Source organism: Solanum lycopersicum, chromosome 3 (genome assembly GCF_036512215.1).
Source record: "Solanum lycopersicum chromosome 3, SLM_r2.1".
NCBI lineage: Eukaryota > Viridiplantae > Streptophyta > Magnoliopsida > Solanales > Solanaceae > Solanum > Solanum lycopersicum.
Window position 1 is genome coordinate 12,247,398 of NC_090802.1, and position 22,823 is coordinate 12,270,220.

At 35.8% G+C, this 22,823-nt stretch overlaps 1 pseudogene; it reads left to right on the plus strand.

Moving 5' to 3' along the window:
* The first annotated feature begins 19,068 nt into the window (after positions 1 to 19,068).
* On the plus strand, positions 19,069 to 21,524 carry LOC138347740 (large ribosomal subunit protein eL36y-like; annotated as a pseudogene).
* The last annotated feature ends 1,299 nt before the right edge of the window (positions 21,525 to 22,823 follow it).

A 22,823-nucleotide genomic window follows, 5' to 3' on the forward strand; every position in this document is an offset into this window, starting at 1 on the left:
GGACACAACCTTTCATAAAGGTCACAACCCTTCATTTCCTCTTCACACCTTTAAAACTTAACATATTGCACATAAATGGTTATAGGAAATCTTAATGATACAACAACAATATATGAAATTTTGTAAATAAATGAATGAAGGAAACCTTACTACTACCATAACGATATATTCATATATTGTGATAATATCATACATGATTTGAAGGGTGTTACAAATTATATGAAATAGTCCTTAATGATACCATTTCAGTTGATCTATCGTGAGTTTACAATATTTTTAATACATTTTACTTAGGAAATGTGTGTGTCTAGTAGAACCTTTTGCATTGGTTTTATGTGTTTTTCTTATGTTTGCCAGAAATAAGATCAGACGCGGAGAATTGGAGACACTGTTGAGAGAAGTGAAGAAAAAGAAATCTACAGAGGCAACCTACAGACCATAGGTCAAGTTACGCACCATATATGATATTGTAGATGGATAGGCAAGGCATTGCTAAAGATCAGGGAAATCTTGACCAAGCCTGGAACCACGGTTGCAACTTACGGACCATAGATTGATCTACGAATCGTATTGTTGCTCTGTTAAATCGACTATAGATTTGGTTCCCGTACTTAATGCTAAAAAGTCTAAGTGTGGAGTTACGGACCGTAGGTTGACTGGCGGTCTATACTGCTAGATTGTCAAATACGACAGAGATTTTGAAGACTTTAAAGAATTAAAAATTTCCAGCCACGAAAGGGACCTGCGAACGATAGATTAACTTATATACCGTAGGTGAGTGTCGTATATAGAAGATGCGTCTGGAGACTTTATTGTTCTTATTTAGTATTGAAGAGTGTTACAAATTATATGAAATAGTCCTTAATGATACCACATTCTTATATTTGTTCATCTTACCATTTAATAACTCATAATCAAATCTTAGTAACTAAATATTTGCAAGTTGACAATTTAAAACAAACTTTTCAAGTGATTAAACTAAAATATTGTTTAATGGTTGACAATGGAAATTTTTTTAATCCCGATCCATGTCGTACTATACACTCAAATTACACCTCCCTAAAGAAGCATAAGTCCAAGGTTCTAACATGGATAATTGGCACCAAGGTAAAAGAAACCAAGGACAAAACTATGGAAACTATAACAGAGAGGGTCAATGTGTCCGAGATGGTAGGTATAATTGCGATAAAAACTACAACCGAAACAACTATGGCAACAAAAACAATCGGGTCGGACCTTATGTTCCTCCTCAAAATCAGGAATTCGGTCCTAGAGAAGCTTGAGGTAATATGTCACATATTGAGAATATGATGCAAATATGATGAGAAGGTTCGATGCGACTGATGAGAATTTCAAGGATATGCGGAATGACTTGTCTTGTACTGGTCTAAACGTTGATGCCCGTGTAGTGTCAATAAATCATCTTGAGCAGCTGTTGACGCAGTTGTATATCACAGTGAGCCCACGCGAACCTGGTATTCTTCCAAGAAATACTATCTAGAATCCAAAAATAATGAGTATTGTATGACAGTCAGTACTCGCGGGGGTAAGCAAACCATTGATCCATCTATGTCGTATGGGGTGGAAATTGAGACTAGTAGAGATGACGATGTGGTTGAGGTGAGGGGAGAATCCGAGAATGTGACATAGAAAGAGGTTGTGGTAACTGCGAAAGGTGTTCCCATACCAAGACCTCCGCCTCCCTTCACACAGAGGTTGGTAAAGAAGACCGAAGAAGGAAAATACTGCAAGTTTATCACTACGTTGAAGTAGCTTTTCATCAATCTTCCATTGATATATTTTTGGAGCAAGTGCCTAGGTATGATAAGTTTATGAAGCACATGGAGACAAAAAATAGATCTGTGAGTTTTGAAGCTGACGATAGGCTGCAACCTTATAGTGCTATTGCTACAAGGTCCCTTGTGCAGAAAAATGAGGATCCCGGTGCTTTCACTATCCCATGTATCATTGTGTTATTGCACTTTGCTAAGGTATTGTGTAATATTGGTGCTAGCATAAATCTCATTTTATTGTCCATTTATAAGAAGTTGGGATTGGGAGATACTACGATGAGGTTGCTTATGGTCAATAGAATTGTAAAGTGGCCTATTAGGGTACTCCATGATGTACTAGTGAAGGTGGAGCCATTGATTTTTCCGGTTGATTTTGTTATTCTTTTTTGTGAGGTTGAATTTGAGGTTCCCTTATGCTTGGGAGACCATTCCTTTCCATAGGCCGTGCTTTGGTTAATACGAAGAAAGGACAAACGAAGTTCAAACTCAACAATGAAAAAGCGACTTTCAATATTTGTAGCTCCATGAAGCAGAGTGGTGAGATCCAATAAGTATTTATATAATATATAGAGTTGAGAGTGGGTCTGAGTTGCATATTAAAGAGAGATTGGGTGTTGAGGCATTAATATTAGTCATGATGTACTTTGAGAGTGATTGCATTAAAGAGTATGATAACTTAGTGTCCACACTTGATAGGTGCGGATATCGTTCGAAGCCAAAGAAGTTGGAGTTAGATATGAAGAATCAGGAGTCTCTACCCGTTAGGCCATCTGTGGAAGAGGCACCTAAATTGAAGCTCATGATTCTATTTCCACATTTGAGGTGTGTATTCTTGGGTAGATATGAGACTCTACCAATCATTATTACGGAGAATCAAAATGGTGACAAGTATAGTGTTTGGTATTGGTGTTGAAGAGGTTCAAGCAAGCTATTGGGTGGACTATTGTAGATATAATTGGGATCCTCCCGATATTTGTTCTCACAAAATCGAACTCATGCTGGATCACAAGCCTAGATCGAGCACCAAAAAAGATTAAATTTTCCTATGCAAAAGGTAGTGAAAAAGGAGATCATCAAGTAGTTGGATGTTGGAGTTATCTAACTCATTGCAGACAGTAGTTGAGTATGTTCTGCTTAGTGTGTGCCTAAAAAGGGTGGTATTAATGTGGTGCCTAATAAGATAAAAGAGCATGTCCCAATGCGACCCTTGACCGAATGAAGAGTTCGTATGCGCTACAGGAACTTGAAAATGCTTGGGAGAAGGACCATTTTCCTATGACATTCATGGACTAGATATTGGATAGACTTGAGGGAAAGGGTTGGTGTTGCTTTCTTGATGGTTAATTTGGCTCAAATCTATATAGCTCTGGAAAACCAAGAGAATTCCCCCTTCACTTGTCCCTATGGGACCTTGCCTTCAAACGCATGCCATTAGGGTTATGTGATACGCTCAAACTTACTTCTCAAATAAGAAGTAAAGCGTTCGTATCTAGTAAAGAAACCAACTAATGAGGTTGAGAACGTTACCACGAGGGAAATATTTCAGACTTAAATTTAATCTATTATTACTATTATTTAGTCAATTATTTCTTTAAAAAACAAAAGACAATAAAAGGGGGGATTTATATCTAAATGAATGAAAATAATTAGCTAAATTAAAGTAAACAACTAACAGATTCAAATCTTGGAGTTTAATCAATTAATCAAAGTAACTAGGGTTTAAGTGTTCCCCGCAGCTTCCTAACTTGATAATTCTAACTATAACAATTCTTTCCTAGTATCTTGCATGTAAAGTGATAAGTTATGTATTTCTAAATCCTTAGTCCGACATCTAGAAAATTTCACTCCGCACCTTGGTCCAGCTACGTGTGTTGCTATACTAACCCTTATCTTTACCACATATTAAGCATCATATTCGATATTTGACTAAGTTATTACCTCGTACCAATCAATACTAGCCTATTAGATAGTATACACTAAATCTATGTTGATAATTCTTTTCCTATTATCTACCTCCTTGGTCCGGCAAGTAGTATTAAGGAGAGTTTTAACGTTGGTCATCCGTTAAAAAGACTTCTAAGTGAAAGAATTATCAATAAATGCAAGAAACTATTCTAGAATTGTTATTTTAGTTAGTTTTGACCTCATTATTCATCCATGGGTCTCACAACCCTAGTTATGGAGTTTAATTACCCATAATAATAATCACAATATTCATATATTTAATATAAGAATTCATGCACTTACTTTGATGAGAAAGAATAAAATCCAAAAGTTCTCTTGATTAATCAACAAAATCACCAACAATCAATTCTAGAAAAAGTGTAACAATTACTAAAATTAATCCTTCAATAAATCAAAAGTCTAATATCCAAGAGTCTCCTAACAAAGATGCTAACAACAACCAAGAGTCTAACCCCCCAAAATGAGGTTTTTTCAACTATTTTAAATAAACAAAAACCTAATAGGAGAAGGACTCTAATTGCTGGAAATCTGTCAAAATACACCCGAGTCGACGGGCCATCGTGGTCACGCGGGCCGTCATGGCCTCCGTCATCCTATACTTAACAAATCCTTCTGCTGCTTTCTTCATCACCCTCGACGACAGATATGACGAGCCGTTCCAAGCACGACGGTCCGTCGAGGGTCTTCGTTCCATAACACTTAGACTTCTTCGAATTTGGGTACTGGGACTACTCTCTGATCATCACGGCGAACCAGCAGGACGGACCATCTTGGCTATGACGGTCCTTCATGACCTTTGTAATCCGACACTTGGTCAGACTTCCCCATCCTCCTTCAGCAGCTTCATTACAATGCCACCTACGGACCGTAACAAGATCCGTAGGAGGTAACTTTTTTGCTTTTGTTGCTCAAAAACTTATGCGTTCATCTTTAGACAGATTTTCTGCAAATAAAGAGAAACTTACATAAAAATCAATACAAAAAGACTTTTGGACACACACTAAATTTAAGGAAAAAGAATTAAATATACCGTGAAACCACGGTATATCATTGTGTCACGCTCCAGCGACCTTCGAGCGTTGTATGATGTCAATTTTCTCTGATATAATGGAGAAAACTATTGAGGTTTTCATGATGATTCTCAATAGTGGGTGAATCTTTCGATCGATGTTTGAATAATTTGGCCAAGGTACTAAAAAGGTGTGAAACCTCTAACTTGGTGCTAAATTGGGAGAAGTGTCACTTTATGGTTAAAGAGGGCATAGTGTTAGGGAATTGGAACTCTAAAAAAGGTATTGAGGTTGATAGTGCTAAATTTGAGGTAATAGAAAAGCATCCCTCCACCTATCTCCATTAAAGATGTGAGAAGTTTTCTTGGGCATGCAGGATTTTATAGGAGGTTTATAAAAGATTTCTCAAAAATTGCACATATGCTGAGCAAACTACTTGAAAAGAAGAGTAAGTTTGAATTTGATGATGCTTGTCTGATAATATTTAGAGAGTTTAAGAATAATATAGTCTCAGCTCCTATCATTATTGCGCCAGATTGGGGAAGGGGAACCATTTGAGATCATGTGTGACACAAGTGGCATAGCGTGTAATAATCCTCAAAATGAAATAGGACATGATAGAGATTCACATGTGTTTTATGAGTTAATGATGTGTTAATATAATGAATACTAGCTTTAGAAATAAATTTCAAAAAGTTTGGGAGTCATACGTCAAAGAATGACCAAGACGTTCGGAAACTATTCTTGTGTGTTCTAGTGTGTCTTTGCATGTGTTATGTGTTTGATGTGTCGTTTGGAGTCCAAAATGGGTTGAAGGGACCCTAGAATCTATATGTTTATGCTTAGGGTCTAAACTTATGAGTACGACTATCCAAGTACCACGCTAAGGGTCCTTGAAGAGGACCCAAACGTTGGCCATAAAGCTGCCAAAACAGCACAAATCGACGACCTAGTTGACACCCAGTAGATCAATTGACGCCCCGTCAAAAGGGGTTGTGGCTCCACACTTAGTCGTGGGAGCTTTCCCCCCAAATGATAGGTCTTTGACCAAAACAACGACCATTATCATGGCCCCGTCAACCCATCCACAATCTGTGGATTTGGGCCGTCGTTTGGCATCTGCAATTCTGTAGAGTTACGACTAGCGTAGGGATGAATTGGTAAATTCACCCCATGTGATAATGAAGTAATTGACGGTTATTTTAGGTGTTTTTATATATTATAAGTTAGTTTAAACACCTAGACCTAAATATAGACTTCACTTTTGAAAATTAAAACCCCTCTCCCAAGTAAAGATCTCTCAAGGCTCCATGGGAGCTTAAAACTCAAGTCGAAGCTAGGATTGAAGATTTTCAGTGGTTTATTCATCAAATTTCATGGATTTTTCTTCTAATAAGGTATGGTAATTCATTTTTATTCTTCTATCATTTAAGGAGTCAATCCAAAGGCTTTTCAAAAGGTTTCAAAATAATAAAGTCTCATATTTCAAGTTGTAAGTATAGGTCCTTGCATAAAAAAATTTTAATGGATGCATAATGATGTTTTCAATGTTAATTGATGAATTTATGATCAAAAACTCAATGGACCCATGGACATCCTAATTCCTTGATTTTGGCATATGAAGTGGGTTCGATGAATGTGATTGGATATTGTTGAAATTGTGTTTATGCTATGTTGTAATATGGTTATCTACTGCCATTTATGCCTAATTATGATGAATTTATTGTATAATCAAGAAAAGGTGATCAAGGAATGGATTAAGGGTAAGTTGACCTAAATTGTTCTAGTGTTCTTGAATCTTCTGTGGTATGGTCTACTTATAAGATGCTTGTACAAGACCTCTGAGAGGTCAAGTACGATGTGTGACACCTAGGGGGTACTCTTGGATCGTTACAAACTTGGTGTTATATCATAAGATTATGAATCAGACTTTAGGGTCCAAAGTCTCACAAGCCACTTCATGTAGAGTCTTGTCCATTGGTGTGAGTCGCGATATATCGATGAGCGAGAGGCTATAGGACGATATAAGTTTCACTTTTTTCATTTATCCTGTGTCATGCCATATAACTTAACTTTATATGATCTCTCTCTTATTTCCCTTGTCCGGTGGTCTTCTAGATGGGATTACTTGGAAGGGGTAAGGTTTCAAAGTTTGAGGTAGAAGAAGGTGAGTTTTGATGCTTATTATGGTTTGTGACTAGATGAGTATATGTGGAAGTGGATTTTGAAGAGTTTGTTTTAATGCCAACTATGATTATGTGTGATTTATGAGATTAAAGGCATTATGATGGGAGGTTGTATTGTGAGGTAGTTCTAGCTTGAGAAGAGTTATAATGGTGAAATGAAGTCCTTTTTGGGGACAATGAGTTACTTTATGGTTATGTGCAACGATAGTAGAAAGTTATGATGTAGACTTGAGGAGTGTTGGAGGAATGTGGTAAATAATAAAAGCTGAAAGTTTCCCTATAGTATGAGTGATGCTTCATAGTTGTCCCAGTGTTGGATTGAAGTTCTTGTGTAGGCTTATTCCTAAGAGAGAGAGATGATGTGCTTACACAACAAGGTAATTGTGAAGTTATGCTAGCAAATGGTAGAACCCATATCGCTAGATTATTGGTTTCCAGATGAATTTACCTTAAGGATGGAAAGAGAAAGAGGGATTTTTTATTCCACGAGTTGGAGTTGTGTGGTGCCTTAAAGTTGAATGTGGTGATGTTTAAAAGAGTTTGTCTAAGCTTAAATCCTAAAAGGAGAATGGTATGCTTAGATAGTAAAGTTAGTTGGTAGTCTTGATGTTCATAAGTTAGGCTTGCATGAGTTCCCACTTTATGAGAGGTATAATGGATTATGAATTATGAGACCTTGAAGATGTTTGGTAAGGGTCCTAGCTAGATTTGGTGAGAATTGGTTGAGAAGTTAATAAAGTCCCCGATGAGTCATAGTTCCTTATGGTTGTCTTGAATTTTTCTTAGATAGGTTTACCCTAAGTGGGGGAGAATGAGTTGAGTAGTAAGGTGGTTGATATCCATATCTTCTCCTTCTATTCTTACTCAACTTTGAGACCAAAATTCTTAGTAGTTTGGTTATGTTATGGATTCTTGCATATGAGTATGAGCTGCATGTCTATTTATGTGATGAGTGCCTTATGTGATAATATTTTGCATGCTCTAGATAATGTTATGATAAGGTTAGTAATTGATCTATGTACCTCTTATGTTAATGTGCATCTAGTAAATTGCGTAATTGACTTATGAGTGGTCATGTTAATTAGGCCTATGTGTGACTAGAAAGTTATTGCATGTTGATCCTAATAATGAAATGATAGCATATCTAAAGTTGGAGAAGGTAGCTTGTCCAAAATGCAATGAAAATGATGAAGTATGTGTGCACTATGAATTGTGGAAGTAGTTCCAAATTGTTGTGTTGCTTAGAGTGCATAATGATGTGAAGTTGGTGTTCTTGTAAGTTTGATGCATTGACTATGAATGATGTATCCATGATCATTTGTGTTGTTAGATTCTAATTGAGTCTTTAGACCTTGAAGGTGTTTTTGTGTCATTCAAGGACAAATGTTTTTCTTAGTGTGGGAAAATGTAACAACCCTCAAAATGAAATAGGACAAGATAGAACTTCACATGTGTAGTATGAGTTAATAATGTGTTAAAATAATAAAGAATATATTTAGAAATCAGTTTTAAAGAGTTTGAGAGTCAAACGTCAGAGAACGACCAAGACGTTCGGAAACTAGTCTTGTGTGTGCTAGTGTGCCTTTGCATGTTTTTATGTGTTTTGATGTGTCCTATGGAGTCCAAAATGGATTGAAGTGAACCTACCATCTAAATGGTTATGCTTAGGTTCAAAATGTTCGAGTACGACTCCCAATGGAACACCCTAAGGGTCCGTGAGGAGGACCCAAACGTTGGCCATGAAGCTGCCAAAACAGCCCTAATCGACGACCAAGTTGATGCCAGTAGATCAATTGACGCACCGTAAAAAGGGGGTTTGACTCCACACATAGTCATGGGAGCTTAGCCACCAAATGAGGGTCTTTTTTGACATAAACGACATCCAGAAACACGACCCCATCAACCCATTCACAGTATGTGGATTAGGGGCATCGTTTGGCACTTTCAATTCTACATAGTTACGGCCAGCCTAGGAGTGAATTGGTAAATTCACCCCACAATCTAATCAAGTCATTTACGGTTATTTCTGGTGTTTTAATATATTATAAGTTAGTTTATACACCTAGACCTAAATTCAGACTTCACTTTTAAAAATCAAAACCCCTCTTCCAAGTAAAGCTCTCTCAAAACTCCATGGGAGCTTGAACTCACGTTGAAGCTAAGGTTGAAGATTTTCAGTGGTTTCTTCATTAAAATGTTGTGGTTTCTCTTCTAATAAGGTATGTTAATTAATCCTTGATTCTTCTATAATTCAAGGAGTCAATCCAAAGGTTTCAAAATCCTAAAATCTCCTATTTTGAATTCTAATCATAGGTCCTTGAATTAAAATGTTTAATGGATGCATTATGATGTTCTCAATGTTATTTGATGAATTTATGATAAAAAAAAAAACTCCATGGAACCATGGACATCCTAATTCTCTAATTTTGGCATATGAAGTGGGTTGATGAATGTGATTGGATATTCTCTAATTATGATGAATTGTTGGAGAATTAAAAAAAGGTGATCAACGCTTGGATGAAGGGTAAGTTGACCTAAATTGTTCTAGTCTTCTTGAATTGATATTGTGTGGTATGGTCCATTTATGGTGGCGGTGTTTGATTAATGTATACGAAGATATATATGAATTGTGATCATGGCTTTGAAGGCATTAAATGTGGAGTAAAGTGATGTTATGATGTATATGTATAGAGATGTCTTATAAAGTTATGAATGTGTGTCTTGAAAATACTATGACTAATTGAAGTATGATTTTGTGTGGATTATGATGAATGTAGTATGATCATGTTTTGAATAGAATGTCATGAATAATGATGGTTATGTGAAAGGATTTCTCACATAGCACACACACAATGAATGAATGAAAGAAGATAATGAAATTGTAATGAATGACATTCTATTGAAAGTTTTTCTTAATAGAACTATAATGAATGAAAAAGGGCGATTTTGGGGTAGATGCTCTTTGTGAGTTGAGATGTAGTATCTAGTAACAACCTCACTATTCTAAGAGATTTCCAAAGAATAAATAATAGGTTGGTGGTTGGATACTCTTTATGAGTTGAGATGTAGTATCCAAAAGTAACCTCTCGACATGAGTACTCTTCGTGATTTGAGATGTAGTTCTTGGTAGAAATATCTTAACCTATAGGTAATAAATGTAATGAATGTCTAAAAATTTGTATGGATTTATGCTTAGCACCGAGAGGATTTGACAATGGGGTAGATACTCTTTATGAGTTCAAATGTAGTATCCAATGTACCTCTTGAGATGAGTACTCTTCGTGAGTTGAGATGTACTACTTAGATGCAATCTCCTTATTCTTAACTATGCGCCCGGATGGGACTAGCTATTGGTGATACATGTAAAGGATAAATAATGAGCTCACCTTAGGCAAGTGGGGATCCCTCATCTCATAGGGGATAATATCGAGATTCCATATCAAGCTCTCATTGTTTATGTTGGTTAACGATAGCCCCCAGAAATGAGTGTAATGAACAAGGTCTTCCTAAGGGTGTACTACTTAGGGTAGGTGGTGGAATGGGACGTCATCTGCTCATTTCACAATTAGGCATTTGGAGGGTGTCTCGATTTGTCCTTGAATGTAAATGAATGAATGGATTACTATATTATGTTAATGAAGTATGTTGGTCCTATGTCTAATGATAATGAAGACTACGTAAATTATTGAATGTGATGTTCCTAGTCTAGGGTGATTTCTAAAGAGCACTAAGTGGGAGTAGTAGAATGAGATGCTACTTTGACATTGCACTAGTGTAACTTGGAGTTGTCTTAGGGGATGTTCATTATATGAAGTTATGTTGACTTGTTGAATTGAGATGAAGTACCCTTATTTTTGGTAGTCTTAAGGATCATTTAGGTGTGTGTTGAAGAGGTTGTATAAGCAGTCTCTTAATGTCTTACCTAGGTGAGTCTTAGGATAAATTTGGATTGAGGGTCTAAGAGTTCTAATGGGTTACTTAATGAATGTGTCTATATGTTGAGAATTATGGAATATTTCCTTGTACGTTGATGATGACTTATATTATGTCTTGAACACTTGATTCATGAAGTTTTACTAAAATAGCATGAAAAGTATGTTTCAACTAAAATGTCCTTTTTAAAGAATATTTTTGCATATTACCATACTTAGTGCATTACTTGTACTAACTCCATATTCTTCTCTATTTATACAAGGATAGGTGGAAGGAAGTGAGGATCTTAGAGTTGAAGCTTGGGAAGTAGATTGTTCTCTCAAGTCTCTTGGTACGTCCTCATATGTTGAAGGATGTGGATGTTATGTTTAGTTTCTTTTCTATTAAAGATTTGTATTAGACATGAGTTTCTTTTCTATGCAAGGGTCGTGACCCTATGATAATAAGATGTGTCTAAGATGGCTTACGATGATGAGACTTGGTTTTCTTACATTTTATAAAAGAGATTCCTATTGACTTTATTGTGAAAAGTTTTAATTTCAATACTTTTCATATCTATGTGATGAGTGAATTCTAAGAGGCTTGTACAAGACCTCCGAGAGGTCAAGTACGTCATGTGACGCCTAGGGGGTACTCTTGGGTCGTTACATAGCGTTTGGAGTAGTATTTGAAAAAAGGTGAGAGAAGATACTTCATCCCATTTACTATGCAAGCAAAGCTCTAAACGCAGCCCAGAAGAATTACATTTTCACCGAGCAAGAGCTTCATGCAGTGGTGTTTGTATTCAAGAAATTTCCATCTTATTTGCTTGGTACTAAGGTCATAGTGCATATTGACCATTTGGCGTTGAGGTATTTCATGGATAAGAAGGATGCAAAACCATGACTAATTAGGTGGGTGTTGTTGTTGCAAGAATTTGATTCTGTGATGAAAGATATAAAGGGGACAAAGAATCAAGTTGTCGATCACTTTTCTAGTTTGGAGGATGAAGCTTTGCTCAAGCTTGATGATAAGGCTGAGATTAATTATGTGCTTCCATATGAACAAGTATTGGTTGCTTCTCATGATCTTATTTATTGGTTTCCAGACTTTGCTAATTACTTGGCTAGCGATTTGGTGCCCCTGAAATTGTCTTTTCACTAAAGGAAGAAATTTATGCATATTATGAAGAAGTTCTTTTGGGATGAGCCTTATTTGTTTCGTAGTTATGCTGATAGGATTATTCTTTGTTGTGTGCCCGAGGTTGAGATGTTGAGTGTTCTTAATACGTGTTATATCATCGACCATTGGTGGGCATCACAGTGGTATTATGACTACACATAAGATTTTCTAATGTGGATACTGTTGGCCTACCATCCACTAAGATGCTCATGACTTTGCTAAGTTTTGTGACCGTTGAAAAAGATAAGGTGGGATCTGAAAGAGGCAAGAATTTCCTATGAATCCAATATTGGTAATATAGTTGTTTGATAAATGGGGCATTGATTTTATGGGGTCCATTTGTGAGTTCATATGGGATGAAGTATATACTTCTTGAAGTTGACTATATACCAAAATGGGTGAAAGAAATTGTTCTCCCCAACAATGAAGGTAAGAGTGTCACCACATTTTTGAAAAATAATATCTTCTCTAGATTTGGTACCCGAAGGGCGATTATTTGTGACGGAGGTTCCCACTTTTGCAATAAGTTTTTAAAAGCACTACTTGATAAATATAGTGTCTGCCACAATGTAGCCACTCCTTACCATCCACAGACTAGTGGACAAGTTAAGGTGTCCAACGGAGAGATCAAGCAGATCTCGATGAAAACTATGAATACCAATAGAATAGATTGGTCAAATAAGCTTGATAATGCTTTATGGGTCTATCACACTGCATACAAGACTCCCATAGGTATCTCTCCATACCAACTTGTATATGGGAAGTCTTGCCATTCGTCGGTAGAACTAGAGCATAAGGTTATGTGGGCAATGAAAAAGTTGAATACAGATTGGGGTATCACATCAAATAAAAAATTGAATGACTTGAATATGCTTGATGAGTCTCGTCTAAAATCCTATCAAAGTGCAGCCTTGTATAAATAGAAGATGAAGAAGTACCATGATTAAAGGATTGAAAAGGAGACTTTGTTATTGGGGATCTTGTGCTTCTATTCAACTTAAGGTTGCACTTATTTCTTAAAATCTCAAGTCAAAATGGACCGGGCCATTCTTACTCAAGCAAGTTTTTCCACATGGAGCGGTGGAGCTGGAAAACAGTAAGGGAACAAGGTTCAAAGTGAATGGGCAGAGGATCAAGCTTTATCTGATAAACGCGGAGAGTATGCAAGATGTGATTGAGGACTACTATCTTGATGAAGTCTGAGTAATCCAGAGGCATGTGTCGTGCTGTGACGTTAAATCAAGTGTTATTTGGGAGGCAACCCAAAGTGTAAAATCTAGCCAACGATAGGTTTTGGATTTCTATTGAGTAGTTTTTTTACTTATTTGATTCTTTGTAGTAAATTATATAGGTATTAATTTTTGTTTTAGTATTGTTTAGATATAGCATAGGGTCGGTGTCTAAAAAGTGTCAAGAGAATGCAAAAAGAATGTCCTAATGGTTGCTCCATGTGTAGGTACGCATTGAAAAATTTGTAGAAAAAGGTATGGTGCAGAAGTGTATGGACCCATCGACGATCCGTAGTTCAGTCTACGAACCTTGAATAGTGTCTGTAGATCCCAGGTAAGTTTCTAAATTTTTCTAAGTGTAAAGGAGATCTAGGGTCCCAACCTACAAACCATAAGTGAGGTATCATCAATTCTTACCCTAGTCTGCCTGACCCGACACGAACCTCTCATATTTATAAACCCCCCATTTCAAAATCACTCCCACTTATCTCATTTCTCTTCCACACCCATTTCAAATATTTAAAATCCCCTAAATCACTCCCCAAATCAACCATCACTCTCCCATACACCAATCCCATTCTTCATCCACAATCCCAAATCCTCTTCCCCTTCCAAATTTGATTTGCCCCCAAATTCCCAAAAAAAAACTCTGGTGTCTGGGTGTGGTGCAAATAGGTGATTCTTTGTGTGTTAAATCATATTTTAATCACCCAATTGCACCACTCCTCATTGCTTATAAGGTAATAGACTTTCCCCTCACTTTGAATTTTGGTTCATAGATTGATCATAGAAAGTTGGGAGTTGAGTCTTGACTTAGGTAGTTAATCGTCCATACATTCATGCAAATTATGAAGTACAAACACCCTTGGGATGATGGTTAGTGATTGTGTGTAGTTATATTATGAAATTGGTGCAATTAAATAGTCTATATGTAAGTTTTGACTTAGAGTTCCATATCTTGTTTTGAATTAATTATAAAATTGAGTCATCGGAACCCTTAGAATGACAAACTAGAATGAATTATGTTGAAACGCATGATTAGACTAGGATCTTATTGAAATTGGCTTCAAAATTGGTTTAAAAAATAAGGCACATCTGAGACTTGACACATACCTTATCTACGAGACCCCGTCTACGGACCGTAGATTAGGTTCGTAAATGGAGGCACTTGACAAAATTCATGAAGTATGAAAGTACGAATATGGACTAAGATCTGCATATCCATAGTTTCATCAGAGACCAACTTTTTGGTACATATGATCTACGGAGGGGTTTTACGGACCGTATGTGTCCGCTATAACCTACTACCTAAATATTTGAATTTTTTGTTCCTTGTTCTGAGATTAACCCAAGAAGGAACCAATCGCTACGTGTAGGTACAAATCAACTAGACCTTCCCGCAAATTGGTTTTCACCGATTTGGAGGGTAACAAAGACCCCGAGTATGTCCACACCACCAAAAGAACTCTAATTGAAGCACCCGGACTAATCGGAACTATCCCGGGAAGATGAACACCAACGTAGTCAATGCCTCTCAATATGATGAGAAGGATACACTAACTAGGTCACCGGAAAGGTCTGCTTTCGGTTCTTCAACCAAGTTTGTTGCCGGGTCTAATTCAGAATCTTCTACCATTTCAAGTGACCGCAATCAAGCTGCCTCGTTTGATGAGGCCACTAGCTCTGAAGAGTCCCCAATCCCACAAAACTATGAACTTGATTCGGTAGTTGGGAAGCCAAATTAATGATGCGTCAAAAGGCAATGGAAAATCTACTAAGTTGCCAAAATGATGAATTCCTATAAGAACATGGCACGGACCATCACGGAGAAGCACAAAGTTCTCACCGAGAGTCTACACACTATGCTAAAGATCCACCGGTTATTGTACAACACAAATGTGAGTGATTGATCATGACCTCGGGACGTATAACAAGGAGATTGTGCGGGAGTTTTATGCTTCCTATGCTGCAACTCCCTATTAGTCGATTGATAAGTTGTCCAAGCCCACAGCCCAGCACCCCTCACCTTCACTATAGTCGGATGTTTCTCGATGAAAATCTTTCATGCAACCACCAGTCAATTCCTCTACAGTCTTGACCCTGATCACACTTGGCCAATCAACACGGCTGACTTTGATTATAGGTTGGATATTGTGTAGAATGGAGCCTTTACACCGAATATGGAACAAAGGGAGGTTGTCTTAATGTGGCTTGCTAGGCACATGGCTCTGTACGGGGGAGACAAAGGAATGGGTTGCTTTACCCCGGTTAGGTATTTTGAAAGAAACCCTAAAATTGGTGGTCAAGTTCTTTTGGCTCTTGGTACAAAACAGAATGTCACCGATGGTGTCTCACAACGTAGTTGCATGGGCTATAGAAATCATGGTTGCTGGATTGGTTGCGGGGATTGAGATCGATTTTGTCCACATGTTACTGGCGGAGATATATGAGAGGGCCTTCAAGATCACGACTAATTATCTATTTCCGTGTATGATTTTTGAGCTATGCAGGGATGCTGGAGTGTAAATCTAGCACTTTGACAAGTTGGTCTATACAATAGAGACTCTAGCTTTTAGACTACTCCAGGATGATGCAAATGTGGAAACACCACGCAGAGAGTCTCGAGTCGATGTGACTTTGGTCAATGATCCGGTAGATGTTTTGGAGTAGATGCAGCGCGATGGGCCTGATCCTATAGCCACAGTGATGATGCAGCGACTTCCTCCTCACAGGCTGCTAACCATGCCCTAAGCTCATCTAGAGTCACTCCGCCTTATGGAGCCACTATTATACCACTAGCCCAAGTTAGAAATTAGAGGGCTAGATGGTCAATTTGTTGCACCATATTAAGCCCTGGATGTGGAAGTTGATTGTCGATTCCGAAGAGAGAGTAGAAACGAAGATGGAGATGAAAACAGACCAAAAGTTCCAAATGGTTCATGAGCACCTTGATTCCTTCGAGTTGAGAGTTCTAGAGAGGACAACTCTTACTACTGGTATGTCCTCTTTCCAAACTGAGCTAGCTAGTCTCCAGGGTGATGTTGATGCCATCCTTGTCACACCAGCTATAGAGCCACAAGTTTCACTGTCTATATTAGGCAATAATACAGTCTTGGGTGTACTATTTAGTAGAGATGACGTGGAGGAGCAGCCTGAGCCTTCACGTGCCCGAGGTAAGATGCACTAATCTAGTTGTATATCTGAGCTTACGAAGGAGGAAACGACTAGCAAGAGGCAGTGCAGGATAGAGAAAAGGTAAAGAAAGACTTCGTCATAGATGAGCAACTTAGGCAGAAGAAGGCCCATGAGATGGTTTCTAGGGCATTAAGTTATAGGTTTGTTACTGAGGTTCTGCCTACTATAGTGGATGATGTGAGCACCACTAAGGGTGCAATGAGGCCGACAGATAGCACTATTGAGTGTGATGTGACTAAAGATAAGGACACTACTGAGGGTGGGCCTACTACATCTGTAGCGGAGTCCGGGAACGGAGCCATCCGCTTGTTGATGATTTTTCGATTCTATGCGCCACATGTTTGCTTCACCCAAATCCAGGACTTTTTACTGCTTTTGTGTGCATTGTGGACAATTGTACCTATTTTTGTTGCGGTGGTGTAAATGTATTATGGGTGAAAGAGTGAATTATAAGTAACCAAACTCATAATCCTCTCTTGGGGTTTTCTTGCATGTATTCTTTTTCCCCAAGAGATCGCTTAATTTTTGTTGAACCGGCATGTGTTAGGATTGCATGTGTAAAATCATCAAAAATAATAAAGATGACGACATAAGTTGAGTTGAATATAGAAATGATACTCGTCAAAAAAATTTGAGATATGTGCTAAAATTTGTTAATTAGAATGAGTTGAATGTGTTGTCTCTAAGTATGACATGATAATTGACCAACTTGATTTCATGACTTAAGCTCTAACTTGAATTGGGTAATATGATAATCTACTAATGGAACTTTGTGCCAAGAGTTTGTGAGATTAATTGACTGTTCAAACAGTGTTGTGTCAATCTTAAACTTACTCGGTTAGTACTGTGAAGATAATCCACCCTAGAGTCTAGGAAGTGATCATAGGACCTTGTTCTAAAAATTCAACTAAATGCCTTAAAGATTCCAACCAAATGGAATTATTTCCCATTAATCCAAATGCTTTGGGCCTTAATGAGACCACTTCTTTCTAAACCCATTATTGATCTTCCCATAATCTACTGTGTTGGCCCCGGTCCCTCCTTAGACATGTGCACCTCAACTTAGGGCAAAATCCTAAGTTGAGGTAAATTATGCAAAAAAAAAAACCTCAATCTTTTCCTTGATCCAACATCGGATATGGTGCACCTCAATTAGCGGAAAAAGAAGTAAGTTGAGGGTGGCTATGAAAGGGGAAATCAAATGAAAAATGAGTATACAAAAGAAAAGAAATGAGAGGATGTGACTTTGTGAGAAGAAAGTGAGCAAAATTAAAGAAGAATTTGAAGAAAAAGAATAAAGAAATAGAAAATAAAAGAGTAACCAAGTTGAAAGTCACATCCAAAGTCAAAAGGAATCAATGAAAAGAGGATAAAAAGGGGTAGGATGTCAATAAGGAAAAAAGAGGTAGAAAAGCCTAATGTAATGTCGAGGAGGGAAGAAAATCAGAAAGTTCCCAAAAATACCACATCTGAACCTGACCTTATGTTACAAGCCAAGACAGTCCTATAGTGATCCTAAAACCTAGTTTGCAGAGTCTAAGCAGTGACAATAAGGGCAAGCCCGTGGTGTTGAGCACTAACTGTAACTTGAACTTACATTTGAGCGTGAGGGTTGAATGAACCTTTGCACACAAAATCATATTTACTGTGTGAAAAAGGAATTTCGTTTGAAATAAGGGCATTGGTGACATTGTGGGAAAGTTGGTACCTTGGTGATAGTCAAATAGTGTATGTTATGTGTGATTGGTAAATTGTTGTCATATTTTTATTCGCAGAATTATCTTGTTGAGTCCATGAGAAAATATTTGCACACAAAAAAAGAGCCGAGATAGAAAGCCATATGATTGTTTGTGCTTGAAGTGCTTTCTTCTATACAAGTGTCGTTTAGAGTCTAAGTGTGTCTCTTGAGGACAAACAATGATTTTAAGTTGAGGGTGTTGATGTATCGTGAGCTTACAGTATTATTAATACATTTCACTTACGATTTTTTTTTGTGACTAGAGCCATTCTGCATAGGCTTTTCTGTGTTTTTCTTATGTTTGTAGGAAATAAATTCTGACACGAAGAATTGGAGACGCAGTTGAGAGAAGTGCAGAAAAGGGCATCTACGGAAGTAGCCTACGAACCGTAGGTCAAGTTACCCCTCATAGATGATAATCGTAGATGGGTAGGCAAGGCATTGCTGGATATCAGGGAAATTTTAACCAAGTGAAGAACTACGGTTACAACTTATGGACTGTAGATTGATATACAGACCATACTATTGTTGCATCAAATCGATCAGAGATTCGGTTTCAGTACCTGATGTTGAAAAGTCTAAGTTTGGAATAATGAACCGTAGGTTGACTGATGGTTCATACTACTGGATCGTCGAATGTGACGGTTTTGAAGACTTTGAAGAATGAAAAATTGCCTAAGTCCTGATAAAAGACGCGTCTGAAAACTTTATTTCCTTATTGTGTTTCCTTTTAACTTAGGACTTATTTTTCTATATATAGAAACCTCGTTTTTGGGGGTTAAACATTATTGTTCTTGTTTAGACATTATTGTTCTTGTTTAGACATTGCTTTTGGAGATTAACTTTGCAAACTTTGGCAATTGTTGATTTTAAAGTATGTTTTGAAGATTTTGGCTTTACAATTCAAGTTGAAATTATGGGTTTATTTTTCTTATGATGGAAGTTCACTATTTTTTCATCTAACATATGAATTATTTTCTTGCTAATATTGATAATTCTTTCGTCTAGAAGTCTTTTTAACAGTGGCCAACATTAGAACTCGCCATGTTGCTACTTGTCGGACCAAGGAGGTAGTTAATAAGAAAAGAATTATCAACAGTAGATTTAGTGTGATACTATATAATAGTCTAATGTCGATTGGTGCGAGGATGTAAGCTAAGTCATACATCGATGTAATGTTTAATATGAGGTAAAGGTAAGAGTTGGTAAATTATACACATATAGCTGGATCAAGGTACAGGTGGAATTCTTTAGAAGTCAGACCAAGAATTTGAGGATACCTAACTTATTACATTGCATGTAATACACTAGGAAGGGGTTGCTATTACTAGGATTATCGTGTTATGAGTTTGTGGGAAACACGTATGCCCTAGTTATTTTCTCATCTTAATAACAACTAAAGTTAGAATCTTGATCATTGATTACTTACACAATTTTACGAATTCGTTTTACAAATCCCCCCCCCCCCCTTAATTACTTGTTTCCAAAAATACATTGGATAAACAAATAAAATCGTTAGTTAAGTTTAATCTAAGTCACTTTTCTCGTGGGATCGAACCTAACCTACAAGTTGGGATCGTTACTTGATAATGATCGTCTTTATTTCTTTAAGGAGGTGTAATTTGAGCATATCACAATATATGATATGTTGTAATATTGAAAAATCATGAGTTCCTCCCTTAAAGGATTGTTCACTAGTCAATGATACTACGCTCTCTCTCTCTCTATATATATATATATAATTATTATTATTATTATTATTATTACTACTACTATTATTATTATTATTATTTGTATCAGTGATGATTGAGTAGTATTGTGAATGAAGGAAGATAACATTAGTGTTACCACACAACAGTATACTCACATACTATGATGATATCATGCATTATGTGAGAATTTTACTAATTACGTGGAACATACTTAATGATACCGATACCATGATAATATATGATGGTATCATGGAAGTGTCGTTAAAGCAAATGAAAAAATATAAAACAAGAAACAGAGAAAAAAATAAATTAAAATATGAAAGGACCAATACATGAAATTAAATTCTGGTGAAAAAATTAAGAAAATTATGATTTGAGGAAAAATTAAACCAAAAATAAGATAAATATTAAGAATGAAGAAATAATCAGGCAAAAAAGAGAAAATAAAAGAAACATGAAATGAACAAATTAAAAAACAAAGTAACACAACGCTAAAAATAAAAAATAAAATAAAAGGAATCAATAAAAGAGAAAAAAAAAAAGCAAACAAAAAAAGAGAGAATATAATGAATAAAGGAAAACCATAAAAAAACAAAAAGAAAAAAAATATAAAAAATAAAATTGACTATGAATTAGATTATGGTGTAAAAAGAAATAAAGAATAAAATAAATAGAAAAAATATAGATGACAAGAAACGGATAAAAACTAAGAAGAATTGCATAAAAAGTAGAGGAAAAAATGAATAAAGAATAAATGAGAAAAAAATAAAATAAAAAAGAAAGTAAATAAAATAAATATTGATTGATTATACATCAAATTATGGAGTTAAAAAAGATAAAGAATAAAATAGTTTTGAAAAATTCAATTGAACAAAGAAATATTAAAAGAAGAAACAAAAAATGGAGAAATAAAAAGTGAAAGAATTGATAGAGAATTAAATAACTAAAGTTACAAGAAAATCTCTTTTCACAATCCTATTACATCGAAATAGATCCAATAGATTGAAGAGGTGATGGCTCCAAAGCAGTCGAATACAGGGCTATCTGTTGTCCTAGGCAAAGGTCAAGTTGTAAGCAAGAAGGAATTAGCTCGACGTCTTCTATCAGACAGAGAAAACAAGCAAAAGAATCCACTTTGTGAGAAGTCTTATCAGAGAAGTTGTTGGATTTGTTCTGTACAAGAAAAAAATTACTGAGCTTCTTAAAGCTGGAAAGGACAACCATGATTTGAAGGTAGCCAAGAGGAAGTCTGATACTCACAAGAGGGTGAAGAGGAAGAGAGAAAGATGTTTAGTGTTCTCCGTAAGATAAGGGCTACTGGAGGTGATGAAAAGAAGAAGTGAGGCTTGTTTCCACAACTATTGATGTTTAAAAGACACAGCTAGTTAATTCACCAACGTTTACATTTGCAATGTATATTTATTTAAGAGGACTTGTGATCAAAAGTTCCTTATTTATGTTTCATAAAGATTTTGGAATTAGTGATTTTCTAGAATTTTTTGCAAGAAAAAAAAAGTTACAAGGAAATGAGACATTTTTTGTATTAATTAGGGACATAAATGTAAGGGGTACATCATATATATCTATAATTAGTTTGCTTTATGAGAAATGTGTTTAGTTTCTCCTCATAATTTCCTCTTTGGCAACTGGATCAATTCCAAAATTTGGATATAAATACGGAGAAAATTGTAATTGTATTTTCACTAAAAATAATTACAGGAGAAATTATATACTCCTTCTCGAGTCTTATTTTATAATGTAGTATTTAACTAAGTAAAAACTTTATAACAATAATATGCATAATGAAATTTTACTGAAGGTCTACTTTCCTGTTTCGACGAGTATGAAATTTACAAGAATAACATATGCAGTGAAATACTACGCAATGAAATTATATTAAGTGAATAATTGTTTTTCTCTTTCAGTCTCATTTTATAACATAGTATAACTGAGTATCAAATTTACAACAATAATATACACAATGAAATTCTATTAAGTGAGGGACTGAGTATAGAATTTAAAAATGAAATAAGGAATTTTTAGGAAAATGTTATGACATTTTTATAGTTATAAGATCAGGTCATTATGACAAAATGAAAAACAAATAAACTAAAAAAAAATTGCTTCAAGTATATACAATAAAGTATTTAGTTTACAATAGACATAGTTATATTTATTTTTTACAAATAAAATAGTCAAATGTCATAAAAAAAAGTATGACCGCCTATACAATATAGCTCAAATATATTATTTATAAGTTACAAACTATTTATACATTATGATACAATCAAAAAGTTGAATGTAGCTAAACTATCATCAAAGTATATACTGACTCTAATTTTGATCAACTCAAAATAACCTCTAAACAGTCCAAATTTTAGATATGAAGTCTTCTAGATATTTTGAGTCTTTTTATATATAATTTGCTTGAAATGATTTATTTTTATAATACGTCGAATTTTAAAGAGAAAAAGGAAGAAATGAATAGAAGTAAAAGAAGAAGAAGAAGAAGAAGAAGAAAACGACATGGAAGAAAAGAATAACGGAGAAGAGGCAGAAGAAGAACGGCGCATAAAAAAGGAGGAGGGGGAAGAACGCAGTAGAAGAAGAAGATGTAGCGTGATCAATTTTTTTCTTCTTCAAAATACACGGTTAAATGATCATCTTAAGTAATTTAAATAAATTTATCTAAAAAATGACAAATAAATTTTATGGATTGGCATCTTACCCAATTTTCAAAAAAAAAATTGTTTAAGAAACAAATGAAATATGAAGAGAATAGGAAAAGTCCGAATTCTCACTTGCTCATCAAGGCCTATGAAGTACCGTGGTTTCACCGTATTTTCAATACTTTTTCCTTAAGTTTAGTGTGTGTCTAAGGCCTCTTTGAAGTAATTTTAA